The sequence below is a fragment of the Tetrao urogallus genome (genome assembly GCF_951394365.1).
Source record: "Tetrao urogallus genome assembly, chromosome: 1".
In the NCBI taxonomy this organism is placed as follows: Eukaryota; Metazoa; Chordata; class Aves; order Galliformes; family Phasianidae; genus Tetrao; species Tetrao urogallus.
Window position 1 is genome coordinate 25,249,934 of NC_136813.1, and position 16,972 is coordinate 25,266,905.

Consider the following 16,972-nt stretch of genomic DNA (forward strand, 5'->3'; position numbering starts at 1 on the left):
GAGCCTTAACAGCCATTCAAGGAGCCTCCAGGAAAATAATACAAAATATTTTCAGCCAGCTTTCATGCCATCCAAATTATGTAATTTATTTACAAGCCACCCCACATTCCTCTGCTCCTGCTACATTTGGGTTGTAGATGCAGAGGCATCAGCCCAGCAACACGCTCCACGCAAGGCCTTCATCTTCCCACCATGAGGTTGAGCATCATTTGGTTATACATCTGCCATGTTGCAAGCCAAGTGAATTGCAAACATTTCTCACCTTTAGATAAAGCAAAATAAGCCTGCAGCGTGGTAAGACTGTTGATTTTCTTAAAGGAGACACAGTTTTCACTGCATAGAGAGGGCTCAGTGTTCATTCACAGACTGAAACATCTGTAATGCCCTACGGCTATTAGGATCAGAGATCGCACCAACAGTGACACAGTCAGTCAGTTCCGTGTGACCTTGGCCATCCATCCAACCTCCTTGAAGCTTAGTAAATCAGGACATGAAATGAGCTGAAAGAAGGATCTTTATTAAAAAAAAAAACAAAAAAACAAACAAACAAACAACAAAAAAAAAACACTACTAATTAAATTAATCAAAATTAATCTAATTAATCTAAAAAAATTTATTGAGTAACTTAATCATTTCCACACAGGGACAGAACAACATAGCTGCGAGGAAAAACACCTACAGCTAAACACAGAATACCTTTTTTGAGCTGCCCGCCCCTTGAGAACAGACTGCAAAGATAATGGGGTGTTAGACTTCCCTTCATCTTGTTATCAAGCTGAAGAAGAGAAAAATCGCATGGTTACACAAATAACCAATGGAAAAGTTCCTTCTTAGCACCTTGTCTGGGATTTTGACAAGTTGGAGCACTAATCTCATCCAGTATGACCATACGTCCATCCTAATATGATTTTTGACTAATGTTGTTAACTTGAATACCTGTCTTAAGTTTGATACAGCATCCATCATGAGGATATTAAAGCAGCATAGCTCAAGGGGAGTGAGTAATTCTGAAGTGTCAATGTGCAGAAAGAAGTAAGTTTCTTTCCAAGAAAGTTAATTTCAGAAATCCTACAGTGAGGTTAAAGGGATTAGTCCTCCAGCTGCCACTGACTTTGCAAGAATAATACTGGATGAAGATTGGAGGGGGAGAGGGAGGGGTGAGAGAGAGCTGTGACTTTTCAAAATGCTGGTTAATTGCAAAGAAGCTGCTACTGCTTAAGATGTGGCTTGCTGACAGGGAAAAAAATATCAAAGTGCAAAGGAGATATATCAAAATATCAAAATTCAGCTGAATAGATCTCAAGGGATGACAGAGGATCCATTGCTTAGAAGTCATCTAGAAGAATTTCTTGACCTGCTTATACGAATCAGTCTCTTTTTTTTTTAGCACACTGGAATCACACTCCTACAAAGTGAACAGTTTTTTCAAGAGCAATTAGAAATGATTCCATATAGACCAGGAGCTGGGACTTGAAGCTGACAGTTGGTGTATATAAAATAACCATGAAAACAAGGGTTGGGAGTTGCATATCGAGTAGGGGTGGAACACCCCTGATTACCTGCTTTTGGAATTGTGTTACATTATCATATCATTACATTATACATACATGACACGTGTGGATTAATATTACTCTGAAGGTGGATAAACTTCAGCGGTCCAGAAGTAGTTGTTTTAAGTTCATGAGTATCTTGCCTTGTTTCATTGCCTGATGTGAGAGTTGATCTCTGCTCCCTTGAATTCCCCACCCTAGGGTAGGGTGGGGCAGCAGTTTCGTGAAAACGTGCTTTGGAGACTGAGGGGAAGAGAGGGTGAGAATTTTTCCCTAGAGAACTGCCTTTGCCAAAGAAGCACACAGATAATCGCTGGCTGGGAAATTTCTACCAGCGCCAGTGACACTTCCAACAGCTCAATTTCTCCATGCAAAGTTGTAGTTCAACCTACTCATGAACAATCAGCTGAAATCAATACCCCGCGATGGCAGCTGACATCCTCTAAGGGACAAGAGCTCATTGATATGGTGGCTCAGTGGCATCTCAAGTGACAGGAACAGATAAACTGGAGGCATGAAGAAAAGCTCGTTCATCTACAAGAGCTGCCAGAAAAGACTCTTAGAAGAGACTCTTAAGGTAGGGCTGCACTACATTTGGGCCTGGTTGTGGGTAGGACGTGTTGTATGCCCTCCAGCCCTCTTACCCCCATGTGCAGGATAGAATCTGTGTGAAAGCCATCTTGCCCTCAGGAGGAAACAATACTAAATAAATAAATAAATAAATAAATGAAATTTTAAAAAGGCAGAAAAGAGCAATTTGTAGCACAATTGTTTATCAAGAAGAACTGCTTTACACCAAACAGCCTTACTGAGATCCTGCGGACAGCCAACCCTTCATTGTACAGTACTCTAGAGCTCCTGTCTGGGGAATTCTGCATATTCTCTATCCGCATGGTCCTTCCTCTTCATCTAAATTTCTCTCGCAGGGAATGTCTGGGAAATATAGTATGTTACCATCACCTTAGGCTCCCTGAATTCAGAGTCCGAGTGACAATTCAGAGATACAGTAGAGCATTCGCATATACACTCTAAGATCCAGAGAGAGCTGCCTGGTGTAATTAATAAAAGATGATGGAACAAGCATAGGCCATTTGATTCATCAAAGTTCACTCAGCTTTTCTATTTAACGCTCTATTTCCTCTGAGGAGGCAGCTTATAATTTACTAAATAACACCAGTGTCTTTCTACCTCACTGGCTCTCGCTTGGAAAACCAACTGCGAATACGTTTTACTCTAGATATGTAGTTTGTGGTGAAGACACCCAGTACATGCCACCTGTCCTTCCATTCTCTACATGTCCCTGTTGGAGACTAGCCTCAATTCAGTCAATATAGGTCCTTACTTTCACTATCCTTGCCACCCTCTAACCTAACACTGTTGGCATCACCACTGGTTTACATCCCAACACAGAAACCATTTGGCACTGGACTAAACAAGGCAAATGCATTCCTTGCTCAGCCCCCACATCGCTACTGAAAGATGGTATGCGGTGTCCCACTCTCTATGAAAAAGCATCCTGAGGTTGCACCTGAAGTTAAACACCAGGATATGTAAATAAAAAGAAGAAAGTAAGCCTTCATAGTTTTCTCTTTATTTTCCTACTCCACCTTCCTCTGTCAAATTCCAGGTGGATTCTTGGCCTGCAACTGCATGTTGGGGTGTGCATATAGCATCCCTAGGCCTCCAGCAGTGTACCAGGGAAATCTGCCCACTTAAGATTTGTTCTGTTTCCTCACCCTGGTCCCTTCAGGCAGCTGTTAACAAGCAGTTCTTTGTTCGATCAAGCGCTACACTGGATATTACTACAACTTTAAAAACAGCCACTTCAGAATCCCCCACAGACTATATAAGCAGGTTTCTCTCAAAGCCTCCCAGAATCCTTCCCGCTTGCTCTGATGGAAAAAAAACACTTATGTGGCCCTCCCTTGAAGAAAGACTAAATTCAGTTTCCTGACAACTTCAGCTGCATGAGGAAATGTGATGAAATCAGAGCAGACTCCTCATCCTGCTCAGGATCAGCTCCCCAGCCATAACCCACATAACAAAAACATTTCTCCCAAGCTTAGGAGCTGCCTACTGTGGTCAGGTATTTTAGCAGTCCCGCAGGTTTTAACTTATTGTCTGGAAACTGATTTCTCAAACATTCAGTCCTTTCAGTAAACCAGGCAACTGCTGTTCCTAAGACTGACTGTGAGCTGTCCTCATTAGCTCCATTTATTTCATGTTTTTACCCACAATTTTCTTTATGTTCTGACATTAAATTCCATTTGCTGTGCATTGACCCAGTTTCTCAGTACATCTGACGTCCCTTTGATTTCTTTTTGCTGCCTGCTCTGCACTTACAGGTAAGAGCAAACATAATAAGTCTGAAGCTACGTTCTTTGTATGGGTCATTTAGACAGATTAGGAACACTGAAGGAAGCACTGACTCCTCTTCAGGCTTCAATCAAAACTCCTTCCAAGTTTGACACAAGGACTCTCTGTTTTTAAGCAATCCTTTGCTATCTGATATGCTGACAGCCTGATCCCTTCAGATTGAATAGGAACCTGGCAAGTGGCACTTCAGTGGGTGTCTGCAGGGCCCAAACACAATGTCATGCCAAGTCCCATCATTACCCAGTCTCCTCCTTTAGGACCTGTATATGTGCTTGTGATGACAAAGGCAATAAAAGGCAGAATAAAGCTAACAGAAAGGAGAGGACTTATCAACCTTAACTGTGCCTTCCCTGCCTGTAACAATTGAACAGCTTCCAGGGAAAATATTTAGCTCCATTCATTGTGTGCAGGTTGCGGTGCCTTCCCGTCTCCACACATTTGCTGAAATCACTCAGCAAAGATACTCATCTGTGTATCTGAGGATTCAAAACCATGTGACAAGCACTTCTTCCTTCCCCTGCCACAGCCAGGGGAGAATCGGGAGATCCCAAGGTGGTGGCACTGTGCAATCCTCCTCCCTGAATCATCCCCATGGTGGGGGAAGATAAGAAGTAAGGCTCTGTCTGGTCCAAAATGGCCCGGGAGCGGGAGGAGATGTGTGTAGGTGCCAGACTGTGATGGGCCTGGTGACATCCCAATGAGTCCTGGGCTGCAGGTCACAAACGTCTCCCACCACCTGGCCCTGATTCCTTCACACCCAGGGTGGCCCTGGCACAGGGAGAAGCATGCACATAGGGGCAACCTAGGAGACCAGGCCTCCTCTCCTTCCCTGCTTCCTTCTCTATGCTCACAAGAATGCTTTAAATTCCCCCTGCATCTCCATGCCTTCCCAAAATCCCACATTTTTCTAGAAACAGGCTGTCCCTCCCTTCAGCTCCCTTTTGATCCGCTTTGCGGATCAGTGCCCAAAAGGGGATGCCGCAGCCTTGATAGCACAAAAGGCAGCTCTGCTTTCCACAAAGCTCTTCGTCATCCTCTCCAGGGCTTCCCTCTCAGTTCTTCCCAGCTCTCTCATTTCATAAAAACCCTGGGGCTTTTTTCACTCACGGCTCTGCGCTTTCCTCACTTTTAATGCAAGCGTGAGGCAAATTCTGTTCTTTGTCATCACCATCCAGATCTGGAGTCACTGAAGAGATCAACAGAGTTACGCTGGATCTACAGAGGGATAATGAGAGCAAAATCCAGCCCTTTGTCTTTGTGTTTTAGTTTCTTCCTGTCATATTTTTTATTTGTGGCAGTGTTATTGTTAGATTTGCTTTGATATGTCTGTTCGAAATTCATTAATCTGCAGCACACTCTAGGAAAGCTCTTCATATTTGTTCTCTACTTAGAATATAAAATTACTTCACTTTACAAAGTATGTTACAATATTCTAAATTTATGACATTACCATTATCTGAGGGATCTCCAGCTATTCATGCATATTTCCTCCTTTGTTTCAAGCTCTTCAAAGTTAGCATAGTGAATTCTACATTTCCTTCTCTTGGCATTACTTGCACATTATATTAAATGTTCTTATAATACAGATCCTCACTGCTTTTCCTGGAAGCTAGCTAGCTAGCAGAGTAAGATTAGATCTGGATATTATATATGCAAGGCTTTTTTAACAGCTTCAGTTTAAGATGCAGATAGTATGTGAACCTTTAGAGAGATGATGTTGTTAAAAGGATTTTTAAAAAATTACATTAAGCTAAATGATGTTACTTCTAATGAGAATTTTTATCCCTTTCTTTCCTGGTTAGTGCAGCCCGGGCAGATTTAGCAAACGTCTCTGCTAGCACCAGCATCTTCACCTTGGAGCATCCTGAGTCAGCATTTCTGACAGCAAGTGCTACACAGAGCAAAATGCATCATATAAATTAGCAGCAGCAGGACCACAGACATCATTAGCAAACGCTTCCAAATGACCTGCAGCCATACCACCTTCTGTCTGGGCGTGTTTTAGGAAAAATCTCAATTGCTGCTGGAGGGAAGAGGGAAGAGCTTCTTGGTGTTCATGTAGGCAGCTGTAGGGGAGCAGCACCAGTATGGTGGCTACAAGAGTGCCTGCCTATGTCCAATTGTCCTTGGGACAGCAAGAGAGGCAGGACTGGGCCAGGAAGCTGCTCTGAAAGCCAGACACTTTTCACACCTGCATCCTGCAGAAGCACCTGTTCCCCATAGGGAACAAGCTGAACAACCCCACGCTTTCGCTGGTCCTTTCCTAATTCAGTAATGCTATTTTCTGAATATAAATTATACCAACCATTGTAGAAGGTCAGCTATAAAAGTGTGACCTATCACTTTTGCTAATTATTGGACTTCTGAGAATTTTCTCACTAATTTCATGTGTGCATGCCTCTGTTTGCCCATGTCAAAGCTTTTATTTGCACCTCAGCTGATAAAAGCAATAAAAACCTGTCTACAGATTTGCTACCCACAAATTTACTCTCTTAGAGTTCCTTAAGTAAAGTACATACAGTTTTTAACAGTTCTGTTTTCTTTAGAAGGAAACACATTTTTAATATAATTATATACAAATATTATTATTTAAATTTAAGAAAAAGCTTTTGAAATATTTAATGTCAGCAGTAAGCCCACTAGCAATTATTTGCTTTGCTGGGAAGGGATTCAGAAATGCCAGATGAAGAGCAGGCTGTTATTTCTCACCAAGCCAGGCCAGACAATAAGGGTTCAACTAGCCCAAGACAGCCTCAGAAAGATGTGGATAGATACATGTGGCATGAGGTAAACTTAGTGAGATATTTTGGCAGAAAACATCTCCTTATCCTGAAACATGAGTTCGCAGCTCAGAGATTTCTTGAGTCAGCAATAGCATCTTTCCAGCCCCAGAAATGCTATTAGCAGAAGACTGAGCCCTTCAGATGTTTCTTCACATAACATATCCAGTGAGATAACTTGCATGTGAGTACAGATCTGTGGGTTGTTTAACCCAAACTCAGACAGCACGGTTGTGTGGATCACTGTCAAGTGCCAGCACAGGATCAGATACCAGAAAAGCCTGGGAGAGACCATTCATCACTGTGAAGGTTTATTATTACATTTTTGCAGCATCGCCTCTCCCCACCTCCTTGCCCTGAGCAGCCTCTGGGCACCCCCAGAGGAGCAGGTGCCAGATAAGATCAAGATGTACATGGAACAACACTATGCTGCACCACTATGGGAAAATAAATGGGCTCTCTCCCAAGAGAAACAAGAAGCAGATAAGGACTCCTGTGCTGTGTCTGCTGCCCACTGAGCAGCTGACAGCTCCGCCCTGTGCAGTGACGCCTCGTGCCAGAGGAGATTCTCCCAGGGTTATCTAAAATAAAAATACTTTCTGTTTCCTGAGTGCTGCTTCTCCAAAGTACAGGACTGAAAGCAATGGGTTTCCAAAGGCAGAAGTGGCAGAGGAATAGCTGCAGGCTCCCCTCCTACCCCCTTATCACTGCTATGGGTGGTGAAGATGCTTCGGACGGAGTTTCTCATTTAGAAAGGTGGGAATGAGCACAGGTTTAATCTCAGAGGCAGCACACACAGCTCTCATTTGAAGTCCATGCCAGGCCCTGTGATGGAAGCAGTGCAGGAGACAGGCTGAACTGGAAAGCAGAGGGTTTCCCTCTCCTCTCACCGGTGCTGTATCCCCTCTTCCTGCCAGCCTCAAGGCCAGGACCACAGTCCTAGATAAAAGGGCAGCATCCTTTCTCTGCACCCACACTCTGTCACCCCCCACGTCCCCAAGCCTGGCACATTACCCAGTGCTCTGCTGCAGGCTGCAGCAGCCACCTCTCCACCTCAGGCTGTTCTTTTCTCATTAAGAAATAAATAAAAAGCTGTGCCAGTTACCCAAGTCTTAGAAGTTGCCTAATTAAATGCATAAATTATGTGACAAGATATAAAAATGTGTCTGTGGCTTTGAAGGACTATGACAATTTCAGGCAGATGGCAAGATAGGAATTAGCACTTCTTTCAGCACCCAGCCAGAACAGATGCAATACATAATGAGGGTCAGACAGCAGTGCACAACATAATTCCCTTTGCTCTCCCAGGAAACACACAAACGTTAAGTTACTGTGTCACTACAGATTTTGTTGCTGGAAACACAACGAGTGTCAATTGTCAAGGTAAATTAGCGATGCTGCAGAAGCAGCAACTGAAGGTATAGAAGAGGAGCTGTGAAAGAGGCAGCACTGGTGACACAATACTTCTTAAAGCAGCTCCTTTAAGCCCTTCTCCTTTACACATATTGCTGCCTGTAAGGGGTTCTCAAAACCGATAGCTCTGAAAAACTTGTTTCTAACTGCTGATGGGAAATACATTAACTCAATTAAAATTTGTTACAAGGGCAGCAATTTATGAGGCACTTATCTACACAAGAGCACTACATTTACGTGTTTGGGTGTCCCATTCATCCATTTATGTGTCGTCCATTTATTTACAGTGTTCTAACTCACAAAATAGTAAAACATCAGAGCGGAGCAATGGGAAGTTACTCTGTGCTTCACGGTTCTAGCAGTTTTATTCAGGAAGAAAAAAGCGTAGACAAAATCTGTCAGCAAGTATAAGAACAGATCTTCTTTTGGTGTTAACAGAACTTGGGAAAAATGTATAATTTGCTGCAGAGGGCCCTGCAGTATTTTCATTTTCTGAATTAATTAGAGTACATTCGTTGTACAATAGGTGGCTACCAGCGTGGAAGTGTTTCTGTTTCCATGCGCTCATGTAGCGGTTAGTTCACAATCTGAGAAACAAAGCCGACCAGGTGTGAAGAGGAATCCCGCTCAGGTGGCTGCATTTCCTTTTTGTTCCGCTTCTTCCTTTCTTCTTTGTTCTGCTTTTTCGCTGCCAGTATTTGAGACCTGAATTTGCATGAGTAAAAGTCTTGCTTGGGAAAGCAAACTCACACTTTGGGGTTCTGTTACAATGCCAAGTAACTCAAGCAGCTTAAATGGATTTGCAAGGCGGGTGCTCAAATGAAGATTAAAACGTGAATCTGCTTCCCAGAAAATTATCTAATTTATAGACAAGGAATCTTCAGACCTCAAGGTAGCCAAAGTGACTCGGATTTTAAACGAAATTACTTACAGAAAGCCCTGGCTACCAGTCTGCCAGAGACTGACTGCATGGCTCTTACAACCCCAGAACAAAAGATCAAAGACTGCCTCAGTGAAGCACAATATTCCACCCCTGGGTAAATAACTCCCACTAGGCAAATAGCATTTTCCCAAATACCGTATCGGGATTCAGATCTCTTGACAGGTGCAAACACAGGCTGGGAACATGTGAGAAAATGCATCCCGTGACTTGAGAGAAGGAACTGGCATCCTGGGTACAGCCAGGGCCTTTGAACCTCACAAAAGCATAGGCACAGCCTCATCACGAGGTTGAAGCATTGACAGTTCAGCTTCCAGATGTCTGGCCATCACCAGCCCTCAAGGAGAGGGGACTCAGCAGCTGGCCACCCAACGAGGCCTAGAAGCTGCTAAGCTGCTGCTCTGCCTTCTCAGCAAGGTTCCCCCTTACCCCTTGCAAGCCTCTGTGGCAAAGAGCTGAGGCTATGTCCCCAGATGGAGGGGCAGGTGTAGGTAAAGAGGGCATGGCTGCTGGAGGGGACAACTTCATCTCCTGAGGCAGCAAGTACCCAAAGGTGTAATTATCTGCTAAAGCACGGCCTGTGTCACCCCATGAGCATAAAGCCTCCTAGGGCAAGTTCCCACCAACGTGCCCTCTGTGTGGTCATCTTTGCTGTATAAGATGTGAGTAAAGTTATAAACAGCCCAGCAAGGTGTGAGGGAGCATCTGGCCAGTCGTTTTCTTCCATCTTTATCCAATGTCAAACGTAATTATGAGGACATGTAGCAAACAGACAGGAGTAATAAAAGAGGAGGGTAAATCTCTTGAAGCCTGAACGCGAAACAACAGCACATTCAGCCATCAGAGGCCCAGGCAGCCCAGTAATGAAAAGCCACATCCAGGAGGCTCTGAATCTGTCCCTTGGGATGTGTGGCATTAGCTTAGCACAGAGCAGTAGTGCTGAACATGGAAAATAATTATCTTCCCAGTGATCACCAGTGAATCACCATAGAGGAGAACTGAAGAATCTTGACCAGAGAACATTAACTGGAGAGCTAAAACATAAACCCTGCAGTGTTGACACAGTCTTCTTGCAACCCCTGAAAAGAATATTTTGCATTCCAGCTGATTCAAGGCACGTCCTGGGTAATGGATAAGAGCACTCAGCATGCCACGGAGAAGCCTGATGTTAAAACAGCAAGCTCCAATACTCACTGGAGAATGAGCATACGGCTGCAGAGGAACAAGCACAACAGGGCCTTTCTGCACAGCTCTGCTATTTACTTTCTGTCCACGAGTGCCCACAGCAGTGGTGGAAGGGGAGAGGAAAAGAAAAAAAACAGGAAGAAGAAGACATTAATGAAACAAATGGCAGTCAGCCCTGAAGAGTCAGGATTCTGTGTAATGTTCACATCTTACCACAAAAACATGAGATGTGGTCAAGAGAAAAGCTATTTGGCTGACTGCACCTGATAGCTTTCAACATAGTCTGCATCCTTAGAAAGGAAAGAAAGAGCAGGAAAGCTCTTTCAAAGCATCATGGCCCACAATCAGGCGTACAGCAATGGGTTAAATAATAATGTACAACAGTGCAGTAGTAGCACATTTTATGATTATTCCTGGTTTTCTGCTGCCAAACACAGTGCTTTCCCTAGGGAAATTATTTCATCACCTCTGTGATGGTAGGATGAAGGAAGACTGACCCCTTCCTAGGAAGCCAGATTTATTCATGTTACGTGGCTGCGTTCACAAAATAAAAGCCATCATTTGTCAGCATTCCTATATGTCACACTTTTATTCCTTCTTATTATGTAAATATTTTTCTCTGTTGCTACCCTAGTAAATTATCCCGTATTTTACCTTGAATTTTTCTGGAGGTCTTTATCCAAATCTAGCTCTCTAATTTTCGGGGAGGAAGGAGAGCAGCATCACGTCTCCTAACATGGATGTCTCCATTTCTTCTTGTTGGTTATCAAGGGAGTCTACAGCAGTCAGCTTAAGCAAGACATATCATTTTATATGTGTGATACCATCCCCCCAGCAAAGGGATCCTGTGAAGAATTAGTATAGAGTACAGAGAGCACTGCATATTTGCACCTGAGCCTTATCTTAACTGGGCTCACAGAGGCTGTTATTACAACCTCTCTTCCACCAGGAAGTCTTGCCTATAAATATTAGTCACACAGCACGGAAGAATCAATTTTTATGATGATGACAAAGTAAAGCACAAAATTGAGCATTTATATGCAGGTTGCCATTGGGCTGATTGATGATTCACAAATTAGTCCTGACCCTCCCAGATCTAACTTTGAATACTTCACTTCAAATGTTTGTACTGTTTCAAGTACCCTTTAACATAGCTGGAATTTGATTTGCCTGCCAATAGGAAATTATTTAATGTAGCCTCTGAGTACATAAATATAGATGTTTTCCAGAACAGTTCCTTTCAGTTTTGTATTCAGGAGAGAGAGATTGGTTTTATTCAGTTTCATGTTGTAGAGCCAGATTTCTTCGCTTCTGTTCAAACTGAGGAGTTTTTTATTTTGCAAATAGCTCTGTTAAAATCAAACAAAGGCTGTTTGTCTCCACTCTGGCTTAACCAGAAGCACACTGCATAATTTGAATTATTTTGGTTTCAAATACAGCTGTTCCTTCTGACAGCACAATCTGATTCTTCCCATAGTATTCAACCACTTACCTTGGACTTGTTTGTGCTATACTGAAGTTCAAGATATATCACCTGAAGTGTTATGCTCTTGGCTGGAAACGAGACCTGTCACCCTCACTTAGTTTTAGGATGCTCTGAGTGGATATTTGGCAGGTGTGAAGCCCCACTGAAAACAGTGGCAGCTTCTCTGAGTTTCACAGTTTGGCAAGAAATAGATACTTACACGGGATGCTTGTCTTTTAGTGAGATGCAATCTCTCTTTTTTCGCTTTTCTGCACAAAGCTGGGCAAGTGTGAAGAGATTTTTAAAGCACTCTTAAGAAGGAATCTTAATTTGGATTTTCCCCTAAAAGGATACAGACATTTCAGATATTCCCAAAGGCTTTTCGCTGCTTGTTCTGGTTAGGTATGATAATTTTCAACCTTTGGTTCATGAGTTCACTCTCTAATCAGGGCCACAACACATCTCAAGCTGTTCACTTTGAATTAAAAGCTTTTCCAAGCTGAAGACTCAATTTACCCCTGCAAGTGACATTACGATAAGCTGTCCCTCAAGGGGTCCAGTCCTTATCTGATACTCTGTTCTTTGCAGGCTCTGGCAGAAATCAAGTAGAGTTTCATGTACACACGTTTGAGACATGTGCTCCCTGTTGAACTGGACCTTTCATTTGCACTTCAAATGAAGCCTTCAGTAGCTCAGTCAAGGCCCATTCCTTTGCTGAATATCACCCCTATTACAAGAGCCTATGATAATGGCATGCCTATATATCATAAAGGCAAAAGATTACTGCACTGTAGGAGGTGGCTATCAATCCATTGCCTATCATCCTGTGTAATGAGTTCCCTATAACAAAGTGATACTTTTTATATCTGTTTTTGACAAACGAGTTTTCCCCTAGGAAAGCTTAATTAGATGTCCTTCGTAGCCTTCCACCACAATGCCAAGATCAATTATTCATGTTAGTGGCACCTAAGGAATTTGAGGAAAGGTGCTGTGCAAACCCAGAACATGCATGCATGCACACTGTACTCATGCAGATGTGTACCTCATTAGTCTCCTGCTGTGTCCTTCCTCTCCAGCTATTGAACCTGATTCTGTCCTTTTTTCACCTTCATGCTAAGAAATGTGTGCCACTGGTCTGAACAAGTTTTCATGTAGCCTTTTGCTGGAATAAAATGTAGGCCCTTCCATACGACAGCAAGATTCCTACTTACAGGAAGCAGTCAATAATATTAATAATGATATTTGAATCCCAATCATTTAAATTGAAGTCATTAAACCAAATTAAGAATATATCTAGGCACTGCCCATTATACTGGAAATGACCTTGCTTCCACTTAAAGAAGTAGTTGTGAAGGCTATCTATCACCAAAACACCAAGGGAACCAAGAGTCCAGAGAACCTTGCACTTGGAATAAGTACTTAGAAAAAAAAAATCCTCTTTGGAGGATCTCATGAATCCATGCAGTGCTGTTCCAACTTACCCCTAAATGCATTATGAGAAAAAAATCTAGAAAATGTAAAAGAACAATAATATCCCTGGGACTTGTGAATAATCTCCCTGCACTGAACTGAGACTGATATCTGTCTCATGACACGAGGCAAAATAGTTCAAATTATCTTCAGAAAGAGTATTTCCGTTCTTTAAATAGCCTGCCCGTTTTAGAATAATTTTCTGCAGAATCTTATTAGACAGAAGAATGCTAGCTTCATCCCTACAAAAGTTATAGATGCTTCCATAAGGAGGAAAGGTCAAATGCTATGTGGAAACTGAGCTTGGCTCTACATTAATATAGTGAGTATTCATGACAGTGGCAGGGGTCAATGTCCTTTTTAAGAGAACAACTCATTGCTCTAGGACTGCATAATTTGCATTCAGTTGGCCATAGGAAATCTCTTTAGGTGATTTGTCACCTGGTGCTTAGGATGTGAGCTATAGCATCATGACAGCTCTCAGTGGAAGAATTTCTGAGAGTAATGGAAGGAACACAATCAGTTTCCTAGGTAATCAGGAGGAAATACAAGGAGTTAGAGATGGAACCACATTAAAGGAAATAGAGAAGAAGAAATTGTTATTCAAAATGGGGAAGGACTTTGCTAGATCAGTGTCAGATTATTATATATGCCAGATTAATGTTTATGACAACTGTGATGGGGACTGGTAACAATCATATCATAAAGAATTTCAGTGGCTCTTCAGGATTTACAGATACTGTGATTCATTTATCAAAATATCAAAATACGTTCTTGCTAGGGGAGAAGATCATGCATCCAGAGCACTGTTCTGAAGCTGGAAACAAACATACAGACTCAACTTCTTCCTTCATTCTTCTTCATTCCAGTATGGTTAACGCATTGCCTCTTCAGGCTATGAGAGATATCAAGTCTCCCAAAAACTAAACCATCACTCAGCATCTTCCACGGCCTGTCAAAGCTCCTTACAAGGGATGTGAATATCATGACCCCTAGTTATGGAAAAGGAAGCTGAGATATACAGCTGTGAAACGTTCTGAGCAGGAACACCCAGGAACTAGTTATAACAGTAAGCAATCATAATTTCCAAGCAATCCTTTCTGCAGTGCTTGGACTTATATCTCAATCACTTAGCAATACAGGAAAAGGAAGGGAAGGGAAGGGAAGGGAAGGGAAGGGAAGGGAAGGGAAGGGAAGGGAAGGGAAGGGAAGGGAAGGGAAGGGAAGGGAAGGGAAGGGAAGGGAAGGGAAGGGAAGGGAAGGGAAGGGAAGGGAAGGGAAGGGAAGGGAAGGGAAGGGAAGGGAAGGGAAGGGAAGGGAAGGGAAGGGAAGGGAAGGGAAGGGAAGGGAAGGGAAGGGAAGGGAAGGGAAGGGAAGGGAAGGGAAGGGAAGGGAAGGGAAGGGAAGGGAAGGGAAGGGAAGGGAAGGGAAGGGAAGGGAAGGGAATCCACAGTAGATCTCAATTCAGCTGTGTTCTTGTCCCTCTCTGAAGTCACATTTAATTCAGTGAGAACACCCAAGAGATTCCTTAAGTGCTATTATTAGCTAAAGGAGTTAACATACGGTAATGGAAAGCACTTGCTCTTCCTCTGTGCAAGGCTGTTTTCACACTGCCTACAACAAACTTCAGATCTCCCTCCTCCCAGTTTATCCACCTAGAATTTAGGAGGCTGGTTAATTAATTATAGCTTGAGTAAGTTGCTTAAACATAAGCATCTGGTGCCATCTGAGTTTCTTTAGGGTACCTAATATCTCTGTATAGGCCTGGCACATATAGCATAAGATCTATGGGAAGCCCGTGCAACTCTGGTGTGGCAGCTGGAGGCCAGTTAAGATTCCCTTGGGTATATCTAATAATGTTACACATCTGTGCTAAGGCAACTGAATTGAGATTTTTAGGTTGGAGACAGGCAGAGTAACCTGCAGAAATCAATTTGGAACATTTTAGGCCAGAATTTCCCATTGCAGGTGCTCTATTTCTCATCACTGATCACAGAAGGCACCTATGGCAACCACGTGCAAAACTTGGGTTTCATTGTTGCACGAAGCTGGGAGGGATGAAGCTGGACCACAGCCCCATTTCTCTGCTTCTTGATTCCTTGAGCACTTCTCAGTTCCTCTTCCAACGACATGGAAAATGCTGCCACCGGGATTTAGAAGAACTTAACATCTACTTTGTAGAAGTATAAATAATTATGCAAGAGAGGGTGTAAATCAGGTCTGTTTTCTCCCTGCCTCATAGAGATATGAGAAAGACACAGTGAAGAGTAAAATAGTTAAGTTGAATTAAATTTACCATGTCTGCAAAATTTTCTATTAAAAGGTTACCTTTGATATAATGCTTCAGCCTGCAGACTCTTTCTTCCTAGCCATTAAATTCTGTTGTAATAAACTTTTACAGTATGCATCGTTATAGGAAACTTAAATAGGCTTAGCTCAGATGAGACTCCCAGAGCCAGTAGAACAGAGAAAAGATATGCAAGGCCTAGCTGCTTGAATATTTAAGAAAAGGTGTTTCTTTTTTAAATAATGCATATGAGAAGAGGGATTTGAAATTCTAAATTTTCAAGGTCAGAATGGAACAGGATCTGCCTGGAGAGCCATGAATTCCTGACCTCAGCTCCTGCTTCTGTCTCTGCTGTATGGTCTTGGGCAAATCACAGCAGACTAGACAACCACCAACCCCTTAATTCCCATAGAGATTGAGCTCATGGGGCAAATGGGCTGTAAATACTTGCTCTCCCCCTCCAAGAAGAGTCATGAAAATTGCTCTTTTTCTTTATCACGGTATTGTTTTCGTCTCTGTGAGGAAAGATTTAGAAAATATAAAACAACTTGGTATTGCAGAAAAATGGTTGCTGGAGGTTTCAAAGCAAAATGGAGAGCCGCTCATCTGCTTATAATGAGCACTGCAGTGCAGAATGGACAGCTGCAGAGAGCCCAAGGAGACAGGAAGGATCAGTCTTCTTGTTTCTCCAAGGGGTTACGGAGATTTTTGGCCTCAGGTATATTCTTTTTCCTATTTTGCTGGTAATTCATTTGTTTAAAGTGTAATATAATTGTCCACAGGGATCATACTACACTCCTTTTTAAAGGTTTAAGTATGGTGGATGTTTAATAGACCTTCTGTCACACATGGGTGAAATGAGAATGACTTTCCTACAGAAGAGTTACAGTACTTTGTATATTTATTTATGAAGAAAATGGGATTTATATCCAATTTTGTTCTCCATGTACTCTCGGAACATCAGCCAAGGAGCATACATCAGCTAATGCTGCAGTTCACAGCCTGGTATAAACACAGAGAGTGATAGCTGATCCCCACCATGTATAATGCGGAGTTAGACAGTGGATGAAATTTGCCCATGCTCTTAAAATAACAAATCCTTCATTCTGTCTATACAGGGAGAGGAGCAGACGCAGCACCACCTCCACGGTCTTCTCAGAGGCAGAAGGAGTGGAGTGTTAAGAGAGAAAATAAAAACACAAACATACTCCTTCTCCGATTATCATCCTGCTTTCCGTCTCCCCCGCCTATACGGGGCAATCATGCCTTACATTCATCACATGCTAGATTCTTTAGGATTTTCTCTATTCCTGTTGCTCAGTGGGAGATCTCAGCTATTCAAGAGTCTGGGGTTTGGCCTGGCTGCTTGTGTCTCTGTGAATCTATGGGAGAACTGCTTCCTCTTGAAGAAGTGAGCACGCAGATATATCCCCAGAGTGGAGAGAGGCGAGCAGCAGAGCCTGAAACACAGGCCGTAATTTGCACTGTAGTGTCATTTGCAATCAA

At 42.8% G+C, this 16,972-nt stretch overlaps 1 protein-coding gene across 1 annotated transcript in view; it reads right to left on the minus strand.

Annotated features, from left to right (window-relative positions):
* The window catches only part of LHFPL6 (LHFPL tetraspan subfamily member 6), a gene marked incomplete at both ends in the record, with an annotated part of 132,382 nt that overhangs the window by 82,028 nt on the left and 33,382 nt on the right, over positions 1-16,972 (minus strand). The window lies entirely within an intron of this gene.